Source organism: Mus caroli, chromosome 4, assembly GCF_900094665.2.
Source record: "Mus caroli chromosome 4, CAROLI_EIJ_v1.1, whole genome shotgun sequence".
NCBI lineage: Eukaryota > Metazoa > Chordata > Mammalia > Rodentia > Muridae > Mus > Mus caroli.
Window position 1 is genome coordinate 38,139,606 of NC_034573.1, and position 11,017 is coordinate 38,150,622.

At 46.0% G+C, this 11,017-nt stretch overlaps 1 protein-coding gene across 4 annotated transcripts in view; it reads right to left on the minus strand.

Annotated features, from left to right (window-relative positions):
- The window catches only part of Gne (glucosamine (UDP-N-acetyl)-2-epimerase/N-acetylmannosamine kinase), a 45,498-nt gene that overhangs the window by 29,433 nt on the left and 5,048 nt on the right, over positions 1 to 11,017 (minus strand). Inside the window, exon 1 of one of the 4 annotated variants that reach the window (XM_021159948.2) lies at positions 3,838 to 4,193. The exons of 1 other annotated variant lie outside the window; for it this stretch is intronic. The gene's annotated coding sequence lies outside the window, so the exon portion shown is untranslated. Of the gene's footprint in view, positions 1 to 348; positions 546 to 3,837; positions 4,194 to 11,017 lie in introns of those variants that run through there. 2 more of the 4 variants (XM_021159951.2, XM_021159949.2) reach the window with 2 other exon arrangements.

Below are 11,017 nucleotides of genomic sequence, written 5' to 3' on the forward strand. Positions count from 1 at the left end.
TCCCATTAGTGATGCTAAGGTTTTTCTCACGGACTCTGAGCTTACTGCTTAGGTTTGAGGAAGTACATCAATATTCGGAACTTGAATTAAGAATCCAGACAGCCTTGGTGAGACTGTGATAGGAGTCGTACTGTCCTCTGAGGCTCACTAGAGAAGCCCTTCGGGAGACTTCTGCAGTGAGTACCTCATCTAAAACAACTAACTGTTCCTGTCCTTCAGTGTGGAGCTCCCCGACCATGCAAACTCCCAGCATGAAGCACAATACCAGTAAAGGCCGATTCTGCCCAATCAAAGGCTCTGGTAAGTTGCCAAATGAGTATCCTGCAAAGAGGCCAAAGCACTACTCACGCTTTAAAAACAAAACTATTCTTTCATATCCGCCGTCTTAAGTGCTCTTGCACAGAATCCTCCCTCCACTGACCAACTGTGGGCTGGCTGAACTGTTGGTGCCGTTTAATTCGCTGGGTGAGGCAAAGCAAATGATTGGCAGCTGGTCGGTTTCTATTTCTTTTTCACAACAGTGAACTTTCTATCTGCTGGTGGTTTGTGTTTGCCGGGTTATGCTGAACTATTCTAACCCAAGTAAATCAGCGGTATAAACTATAAAAACACAAGTGTCCTTTTTAATTTTTTTTAAGTCAAAGCTTTTTAGGAAAATAAATAAATCTTAGAACCTTTTAAGGAGAACTACTTATTTTTAAAAAAGTATTTATTTTTATTATTTAATCCTTTTTTTTTTAACAGTTCAGACTTCATACCCTTCCTGGTCTGCCCCCAGGCCACTCCCCATCCCATACCTCCTCTCCGCTAAGAGGAGTATTTCTTGAATTTTAAAAACTAGTTATTTCAGAGGAAGAGGAGGGTGGATCTGGGGGGAGCGGGAGGGAAAACTGCCCCTGGAATGTAATGTCTGAGAGAATAAAAACATTTAAAAAATAAAAATATATACACACAACTAATTATTTCAAACTAGATATGGTGTGGCACACCTTTAATCCCAGCACTTAGGAGGCAGAGGCAGGCAGATCTCTAGGAGTTCCAGACCAGCCTGGTCTACATGCAAGTTCCAGGCCAGCCAGAGTCCTGTAGAAAGACCCTGTTCCAGTAAATAAATAAGCAGATGAAGAAGTCACCACACACCTAAGAACAGAGTGTGCCAGGCTGAGCTCTCAGCCACGCGGCTCTTCCTAGTGGCTCCGGTCAGTCAGCCACGTGGCTCTTCCTAGTGGCTCTCGGCACCAGTTTGGTTTCCTTTACTTTCTTTTCTTTTCCATTTTCTCTCCTCTCCTTATCCTCACCATTTGTTATTTGGGCTTATTTATGGGTTTTTGGTTTTGTTCTTCTGTTTTGTTTTGCTTTTTGAGTTCTATGTAGCCCTCCCTGGCTGGCCCAGCCTGACACTCATTACATAACAACCCAACTCAACAATCCTCTTGTCTAAGCCTCCAGAATGCAGGAATTATAGGAATGCACCATCTTTATTTATAAATATATATGTGTGTGATGTGTATTATGCAATTGAAAACATTTTACAAACTGTTGCTACATTCTTTATTCTTTAAATATTATGTTTCTGAATTAAATAGGAACATTGAAAAATTTAAAGGCAATGGAAATATCAAACCAAAGGTACAATATCAGTTTTACGATAAGTGAAGGGCTATGAGAGCCATGAAAGTACTCTCTCAGTACTCTCTCAGTACTCTCTCAGTACTGAAGGAACAGTACTTCCTGAGTCTTCGGCTGCCTGGGGCTCTGCACAGAAAACGGAGACAGGCACGGAGAACAGTCTCTCTCTTGACTTGGGAACTGACACTGGGGAAGGGGGCCCAAGACACACAGACCCCAACCATTGTGCTTTCACAAACAGGAGCAACAAAAATCAGAAACTTGACCAAATTGTTATTTGTTCTGCGTGAAATATTCCTAAAGGGACTTTTGTTTTGTATTTTTTGAGACAGGGTCTCTCTACATAGCCTTAGCTGTCCTGGGATTTCTTTTTCCCCACAGACCATGCTGGCCTCAAAATCCCTGCCTCTGCTTCCTGAGTGCAGGGATTAAAGCCTTGAACCACTCAAGACACATTTTATGGAGCAGATAGTGAGCAGCATCTTCATGGTCACTATGAGATGCAGAATGTGACAGAGCGGACTTAAACCATTTGAAGGGAATTTAGGTTTCATAAAGCACAAGGCAAAGCAATTAAAACTTGCTTCTTTACATAGTGGAATGTTAACCAAAAATGAAAATTGATCAACTGTATCTATATTTGCCAGTGGATACTGTGTATCCCCATACAAAAGTCTGAGGTCTCAAACACTGCAAAATGCAAACGGCTTTATTCACGGGAGCCAGTGAAATGGCTGGCTGAGTGGGTAAAAGCGGAGGCAAGTTCCAGCATCAGGCCACTGGAGAGTCAGAAATGGGGTTCAGACAGTCAAGGAGCACAGGGGCACGCTTCTGTAAGATTTGGTATGAGTGACAGGAACACAACAGCAAACACTCAAGCAAACAAAACAGCAGAAAGGAAAGGCCGCCCAGGGCAAATGCTTGGACCGGAGGACCAGACAATTAGGGAAATGGGAGAACGCAGGGGTCTTATAAAATGCCCAACCCAGAGTCCACCTGCCAGAACTCCCAAGTCCGGGGGCCCATCCCATCCCACCAGGAGCTGTCAGCTTGCTTCAATAGAGCTTTTTACTTCACTTTCTCTGCCTTTGAGTCGTCTATCAATTCTATGCCTGTCTCACACACAGAACCACCTCACCAGCACTCCGCTAAGCTTTCACCTTCTTGGAGACAGGCTCTCTGTGGTCTTCCCGCCCCCTCGCAAGGTCCCAAGGCTTCCGGATTGCTGGGATTACAGCTGCTCGAATTATAGGACAGGTTTTTCTGGGTTCGGAGCACCCAAACTCAAGTCAAGTTTGAAGCGCCACACCAGCTGCTGCTGCTAACTCCCCAGCTCCGAGAAATGGCAATGCTCACAAACTACATTCAACTCAATTGTGCTTTTTATAAAAAAGCTGCAAAAGGATAAGTGAATGTCCCAACCACGAGAAAGTATAAGCAAACTTGTGCAAGCAGTCACCAGCAGAGAAACAACAGTAAAGTAAACGTTTGCTAAGTGCTTCCTCCAGCACTGGGCTAACACGGCGTTAGACGCGTTATTCAATTCTCATTTTCTCTACTATACAGACAGGGACACTGAGGTGTAGAAAAAAAAATCCACTTGATCTAAATCACAGTTAGTTAATGACTGATAGAACTTCAATTCAAATCCAAGTCTAGATGACCCTCCTACACGCAGGTCACTGCCGCACACACCCTCTACCTTGTGAGTATATTCCACAAACATCCACGGGTGCAAACCTTTCCGGAGAACTTGAGACACTCCTTTCTTTCACTCAGAGCGGATGGAACTCACCGCAATAAAAAGGGAAGGGCTGCACAGAGTTCTCAGAACCCTGCTGCCCAGCTATAATAATTCAGTTTGATGTTCCTTCAGAGCTCCCACAGTCTGGCTAAACCATTATCTTTACGGTTAAACCATTCCCCGCCGCCACACCACTCCTATCGAGATGCAAAGCCGATCTATCCCTTGCTCTAACAATTTTACAAGCCTGTTCAAGGACGGATATAAACGTCTATCAAATTTCCAAGGACGCCGTGAGTCCAGACGGTCAGAATTGGGCAAGCCTCCAAGACGTCCCTCGATGCAAACCCTCTCCCCACCTAGGCAGTGCTGGATCCCTGCAGCTATCTCACGCCTCCGCCCAGGGACCCAGGGCCGTGCCGCCTGCTGCGAGCACGGATGGGCTGGAGCCTGGCCAGGCCTACCTCTGCAAGCCCCGGTCCCCATTCACCCGCACGCTGAGCCTGACAGCTCCGGGATCCCACACCGGAGCAACGCACCGGGCGGGAGAGGCGCCCTGCCGCGCAGAACCCGGACGCCCAGCGCGAGGCCCACAGCTGCAGCAGAGGTGCCGGAGCCTGGCACGATGCTCGTGAGTCACCGACTGACTCGTGGCCTCCGCCGGGTTAGTTCCCTCCGGCGCCACCTCGGCACTTGGCAGGCTCGCGTCCAGCGGGTCCACAGGGCAGGCCCCGGCAAGCGCACCCCGTGGCTTCCGCTACCCGGCGCCGCTCGACGACTCGGCGCTCGACCCAGCCCCAGCCATTGCTTCTGCATTCGCAACGCACACCCCAGCTCCCGCGGAGCGCTGAACGGTCGATCGCTCCGGCTCCGCCTGCAACCGGTCCCAGCCCCTCCTTGGCGTATTTCTGTTGGTCAGTCGTGTGGCGCACCTTCCGCTGTCGTGTCGCCTCTGGTAGTGGCATCCACTCAGTTTGCTGACCCTTATTCTCGCCTGAGGGTATTCTCTCCTCTGGCAGAGCCCACAGTTAAGCCCGAGGTCTTCCACGAGATGGTTGTTTTAGCTTTGCACCCAAGCTGAGAGCCATCTCGTGGACCAAACTCCAAGGCAACCAACTCAGTGCCCGTAGTCCTAGAGTGCATCCTGGAATTTAAGCTTTGCCACCCCTGCCACGAGGCTCTGGCTGAGTGCAGCGTGACAATACACATACTAGTCAGCTCTGAGTTGCCTGTCACTCCAGGGATCTAGGCAATTCTATTACCGAATTTGGGCCTCACAGTTTGTGCCCTAGAAGCCAAATTCTGTGTCACCTGTCCTCCATAAGTTAATGAGAACAAACAAAGTTACTAGTAAAAAAAAAAAAAAAAAAAAAAAAAAAAAAGCACAAAACGGAGGTTAAATCAACGTAGCCATGTTGGGAAGAGGGACAAAGATATCAAAAGACATATCCCCTGGGCTGCTTGTGGACGTTGTACATCGTGGTGCGGAGCCTAGTGCGCACCACGATGTACAACGTCCACAAGCAGGGGCCCTGTGCTGCTAGCCCCTGATGAAGGTTGGTTCTGTTTTTTTTTTTTTTTTTTAAGATTTTATTTTAGCTTATTTTTATCATGTATACGGGGCTGGGGGGGGGCAAGAGGATGTGTACACATTAGAGTGCACATGTCAAAGTCCAGAAGAGGGTAACAGATACCCTGGAGCTGGAGTTAGAGGTGGTGGTGAACCTCCTGACATGGGTGACATTGCCCACAGCTAGGTGCAAGAGAATGAGAAGCTAGACAGTATTCTGAACAACTCAGCTGCACCTGTGTCTCAAACAACAACAAAAAGTCACAAGTGAAACTTTCAAATCTACTTTTTTAGGTTTTTGGTTTTTTTTTTTTTTTTTGAGACAGGATCTTACACTGTACCTAGCAGAAACTGGCAGGGGATTGACTGTGTAGCCCAGACTGGTCTCAAGCCATGTCAGTCCTCCTGCCTCAGCTTCCATTGGGGGTTCTTGCTATAAGCTAAATGTGAACCCCATCAGACTTTTACAGCTTGTGGTCTATCTCAGTCAAGGATGAAGCTCTGGTTTGCATGGTATTAGTGTAGCCATGTTGGATCCTGCAAGGGTCACCTCATCATGAAAGGACAGACAATGAGTGGTTTTGTACACTGAGGTGACATTGTCTACCTTTCTGTCTGAGATCAGCAACCATCGATTTGTAAGTTGACCAAGTCACCATTCATGTATGCTCTGATAACACATCAATTTCCAACGCATTTCACATCATACATTTTTTTCTAAATACCATCTGAGCTGCTGGGTAGAGAATGGATTTGAATGGATTTGCTAGGAGTCGAGAGTTGGTTCCAGTGAAAATTCCACTGAAATAGATATGCAATTCATCTGGATGTAAAACTCATGAGACTTATTATTGACGGGTTATGAGTAAGAAATAAAGGGTGACTATATTTATAGCTTCCTAGCACTGATAGCAAAGCGCTATTGCTCTTTTATCTTCTGTACCTTCCGCTTCCAGAGGTTGGGGTGAGCACAGAATTTGGGGGAACCAACATACAGGCAGTAGCAGAGTATCTGCTCTTTGGAGGCTGAAGGAGAGAAGTCATTTCCTCACCCTTTCCTCGTGGAGTCTGACGACACTCCTTGGCTTGTGAATATTCTCACAGCAAGACTTCCTGGCTGTACCTCTCCTGCCTTCCTTTCACCTACAGAGACCCTTAGAATATTAAATTTGTGCCTAACTAGTAGCACAGGATAATCTTACGGGCACAAAATACTTGATCACATCTGCACAATCTGTCTCCAAAAGAAGGGGTATGGATATTTCAAAAAGCCGTTTATTCAGCCTGCCGTGAGGGGTACAGAGCCATGGAAGATGGAACGTATCTGGCTTTTAAAGTCACATGCTACATCGTTACATAGGCAGTGTGGAAAGAAAGTTACGACAAACTAACTTCAAGAACAATGTTTAGCTGAGCCTAGCACTTGAGAGGCTGAGGCAGGCTGAGTGTCATGTTTGAAGTTAGTCTGGGTTATATAGAGAGACCTCATCTCATGAAAAAGACAAAACGAAGTAACACACATATACACACAAGCCACACACACCTCACATGCACACACACACACAGTGTTTGACAGGCAAGGTGGCTAAGCAGGTAAGTAAAGGCACTTGCAACCAAACCCGATCTGATCCCCAGGCCCCACATGGTTGTGGAAAGAGAAGACTGATTCCCACAGTCGTTCTCTGAACACTGTGACACATGTTCACATGTGAACACACATAAATAAAATATTCTAAAATTTTTTAGGATAAAATATTTAATTTTTATTTATCACGAAATCTAAAAATAAAAATCAGGAATAAAAAGGGGGGCAAAACAACAGACACTAAGGGCATCCAAAGAATCATCAGGTCATACTTTAAAAAAATACTTTACTCCACAAAATTGAAAAATCTGAAAGAAATGGATAATTTTCTCTATAGATACCACTTCTCAAAGTTAAATCAAGATCACACAAACAATTTAAATAGACCTATAACAACTAGTAAAGTAGAAGTAGTCATTCAAAATCTTCCAACCAAAAAAATGACCAGGGCCAGATGGTTTTAGTGCAGAATTCTACTAGATTTCTCCAAAAAGAGCTAACACCAATACTCCTCAAATTACTCCACAAAATAGAAACAGAAGGAACATTGCCACATTCGTTGTATGAGGCCACAATCACCTGATATCAAAACCACACAAAAATTCAACAAAGAGAATTAGAGACAAATTTTTCTCATGAACATTGATACAAAAATACTCAATAAACTACTTGCAAATAGAATCCAAGAACACATAGAAAAGAATAATCACCATGATCAAGTAGATTTTTATCCTAGAGATGCAAGTGTTGTTTCATACAAAAATCTGTCCGTGCAATCCATCACACAAACAAACGGAAAGAAAAAAACAAACCTCATGATCCTCTCATTAGATACTGAAGATGCTGTCTACAAAATCCAACACGACTTAATGGAAAAAGGCTTAAAGAGATTAGGGATAAAAGGGACGGACCTAAACATAATAAAGGCAATTTACAGCAAGCAAATAGGCAAGATCACATTAAATGAAGAGAAATTAAAAGCAACTCCACTAAAATCAGGAATAAGATGAGGCTGTCCACTTTCTCCATGTCTACACAATACAGTACTTGAAGTTCTAGCCAGAGCAACAGCAGGAGAACTGAAGGAGATCTAGGGGATACAAATTAGAAAAGAAGAAATCAAGGCATCGCTATTTGCAGGTGGTATGATGGTATAAGTGACCCCCAAGAGTCTACCGAACTCCTACAGCTGATAAGCACCCTCAGCAAAGTGGCTGGATACAAAATTAGCTTTAAAAAATCAGTAGCCCTCCTTTATAAAAATGATAAATGGGCCGAGTAGGAAATCAGGAAAACACCACAATAGCCACAAATAAAATACCCACAGACACAGACGTTACATCAGAGACGGGGCAGGTGGAGCATGAGGAGAGAATCCAGTGTCTGGCTTCTCTAGGATCCTGAACAGCTTTCTGGCTTTAGTCTATTTAGAAGTTGGATTTATTTCCCCCGTTTTCTGGGTGTTTTTTTTGCAATGCTAGTCCTCTGCCACTATACCATCGTCTTGGCTCGGCTGTCAATCCATTTTTATCATTACAATAAATCCTCTTTTTCTTCAGACGCCTTTCCCTTGCTACCATGCAACCAGAAGATACAACAAAGCTGAAAGTCAGGGAGAACCCCCAAATTCATCATGTTGGTCCCCAACTCCAAGTCACTGCGGATGGCTGCCTGGAAAACTATGTTGACCGTGCCCTAGGACTGAATTTGTGTGTCTGCCATGTCGACAGAGGGGCCCAAAGGGAGCCAGAGATGGCAGCATATATATTCTCTGTCACTGCTTCGAGTCATGAAAAAGACAAAAAGACAATCAAGGAGAGAGGGGCAGGGGAGAGTGAGAAGGGAGAGGGGAGAGGGGGAGGGGGAGAGGGAGAGGGGGGAAAGGGGGATAGAGGGAGGGGAAGGGGAGAGGGGGGAGAGGGGGTAGATCAAGAGGGGGGAGGCGGAGGGAGAGGAGGAGGGGGAAAGGAAGAGGGAAAGGGAAAGGGAGGGGAAGGGGGAGGGGGAGTGAGGAGGGGAGGGGGAGGGGGAGAGGGAGAGGGGGGAAAGGGGGATAGAGGGAGGGGAAGGGGAGAGGGGGGAGAGGGGGTAGATCAAGAGGGGGGAGGCGGAGGGAGAGGAGGAGGGGGAAAGGAAGAGGGAAAGGGAAAGGGAGGGGAAGGGGGAGGGGGAGTGAGGAGGGGAGGGGGAGGGGGAGAGGGAATATGAATCAAATCAGCTGGACATGGTGGCTTAGGACTATCAGGAATCCCAGCCCTCAGGAAGAATCAACATGGGTTTGGGGCCAGCCTGGGCTACAGTGAGCAACCAATTACTATATCCATCTGGATGTTCACACACAGTAAGCATCCTTTATTGAGTTGTTCTCACTCATAATACTGTTGATTGACAGAGAGTCTAGAGTGTGTAGGGAAAAGCGTGTTCTACACTCTGGTGCTTCTAACCTCCTCATGAAGTAGGATAAGATACAAAAAGACCAAATAGTGGAAGCTGACTTGTTGATATATTTCGAGAAGCACTTACAGCACTGCTTGTACGGCCTATCACCAAGCATGGCGTCACTTGTGACCTGGAACAGTGGGTCGGTTGCTCTTCACCTGACCAGTCTTGCTCGCTCACCTCAGCTTGTGGCGTTCAAGTAGAAACTGAGAACACAAGCAGAAGCCAGTCCTGGCCCTTTCAGGAGCTGCCCTGGCTTTAGTCCACCATGACACCTCCTCTCTTCTGCTCTCACTGCTGTCAGAGTGCTTGTTCTAGAAAGGTTCCTGCAGCACTCCGAACACAGAATGGCAATTACCGCACTAAGTTTGCCTTATGTGGCTGCCTTACACAGGGAAGCGAGGTTTTTTTTTTTTTTTTTTTTTTTGCCCTAGGAAAACCATAAGGATTGAGATTGCATTGTCTGACCATGTAGCCTTCTCTGGAAAGTTCCAGATTAGTCAGGGGTTGCCTAAAACAAAGTGGAACAACGTGAACAGCACTTGAGAGTGACCTCTGACCTCTAGACACAGTTACACACACACACTCACACACACACACACAAGATTACATTGGCTGAAAGAATTCAGAACCATCCAAAAGAGTTCGAGTCAACTTCAGTTTAAGGTTAAAAGATAGGTTGACAAAAGACTGGTTAAGGTACTAAGTGCAAGGGGATCCTTTTTGAAATCCATGTTTCAGAGCCATTGAATGATTCTTCGTAGCTGCAGTTACTAGTCAGCATGCTCTTCAGTGGTCTGTGATGACAAGGTGGCTCTGTGCTAGTACTGCCAACTACAGAAGAGACAGGCATAGTACAGAAGACATGCAGAAGTGCAATGCTGCTGTGTTGCTTCTGTAGAGTAGTCTCCTTTATTGGGGTTTTACAATGTTGCTTTCACAGTGGACTAGGAAGACAAACTGTTTTATCATCTAGAAGTTAGAGAAATAATGTAAGCCAGGAAGCACTCAGCCACCCCTGGCTAATAAAAGTTCAGGAACTGGCACAATTTCTGGAAAAGTGTGTGTGTGTTGGGGGTGGAGTAGGGGGAGGGACTAGTTTGCCTTTAACTTTGACTCTGCAATAAAAACTTGGGTCAACATAATTGTTCTCTAAAATAAAGTCTCACTGAAAGTTATACAAGTTTGTTCCATTGAACTTCCTGGTACTTAGCTATAGTCAACACTCAACCAACAACGAACCTTCAGAGAAACTTCCTGAGTTCCTGACAGAGGCTGAGGAGATAATCTGCTGTTGGTCCACGACTCCTGGTCGAGGATTCACCGTGTTTGTTGTATAAATGCCACATGTTAATCCATTGTGCGACTGGAGTGCCCTAGCCATATGTGTTAGTAAGCATACAGCTAAGGATGAAGGAGCGGCGCTATGGGTCTTGCTGTGTAGTCCTGGTTGACCTCAACTCTGTTACCCAACTCGCCATCGAACTTGCAGCCCTTTCACCTCTGTCCTTGGATGCTGGGATCACAAGAATGTGATACTGTGCCTAGTGGTTCAAGTGGGCTGTTTAATATCGGCATGAAACTGGATATAGTGGTTCGTTCCTGGAGGAACCCCTGAGTCCAGGAGACTCACCCGGGCCATATCGTTAAGACTCCATCTCAAATGAAACAACGCTGCGTGGAAGCTTAAGTCATATCCAATATGCACAGTAACATCTCTAAAGCCTTGGCATGAACATAGGCCTCAACCTCACCCTTCTGTGTCTTCCATGCCCTGCCCCCCCTGCCCCCCGGAGAGCATCAATCCTGTGCTTCCAATCATTTCTTTCATCTCTTTTCTTCTTCCTCTTTGCCTCTGGTCCTGGGCCTGAGTGTGAGCACTGTGGTGATTGTGCCTCCACTCTTCATGGTCTTCTCTATGCTCTGTCTTCAGAACTGCTTTTATTCTTAAGCTTTCCATTTTGAGTTCCATGTAGATAAAGCCTTGTATATAGCATCTCCTCTTCTCTCCCCTCCCCTCTCTTCCCCTCCCCTCCCCTCCCCTCCCCTC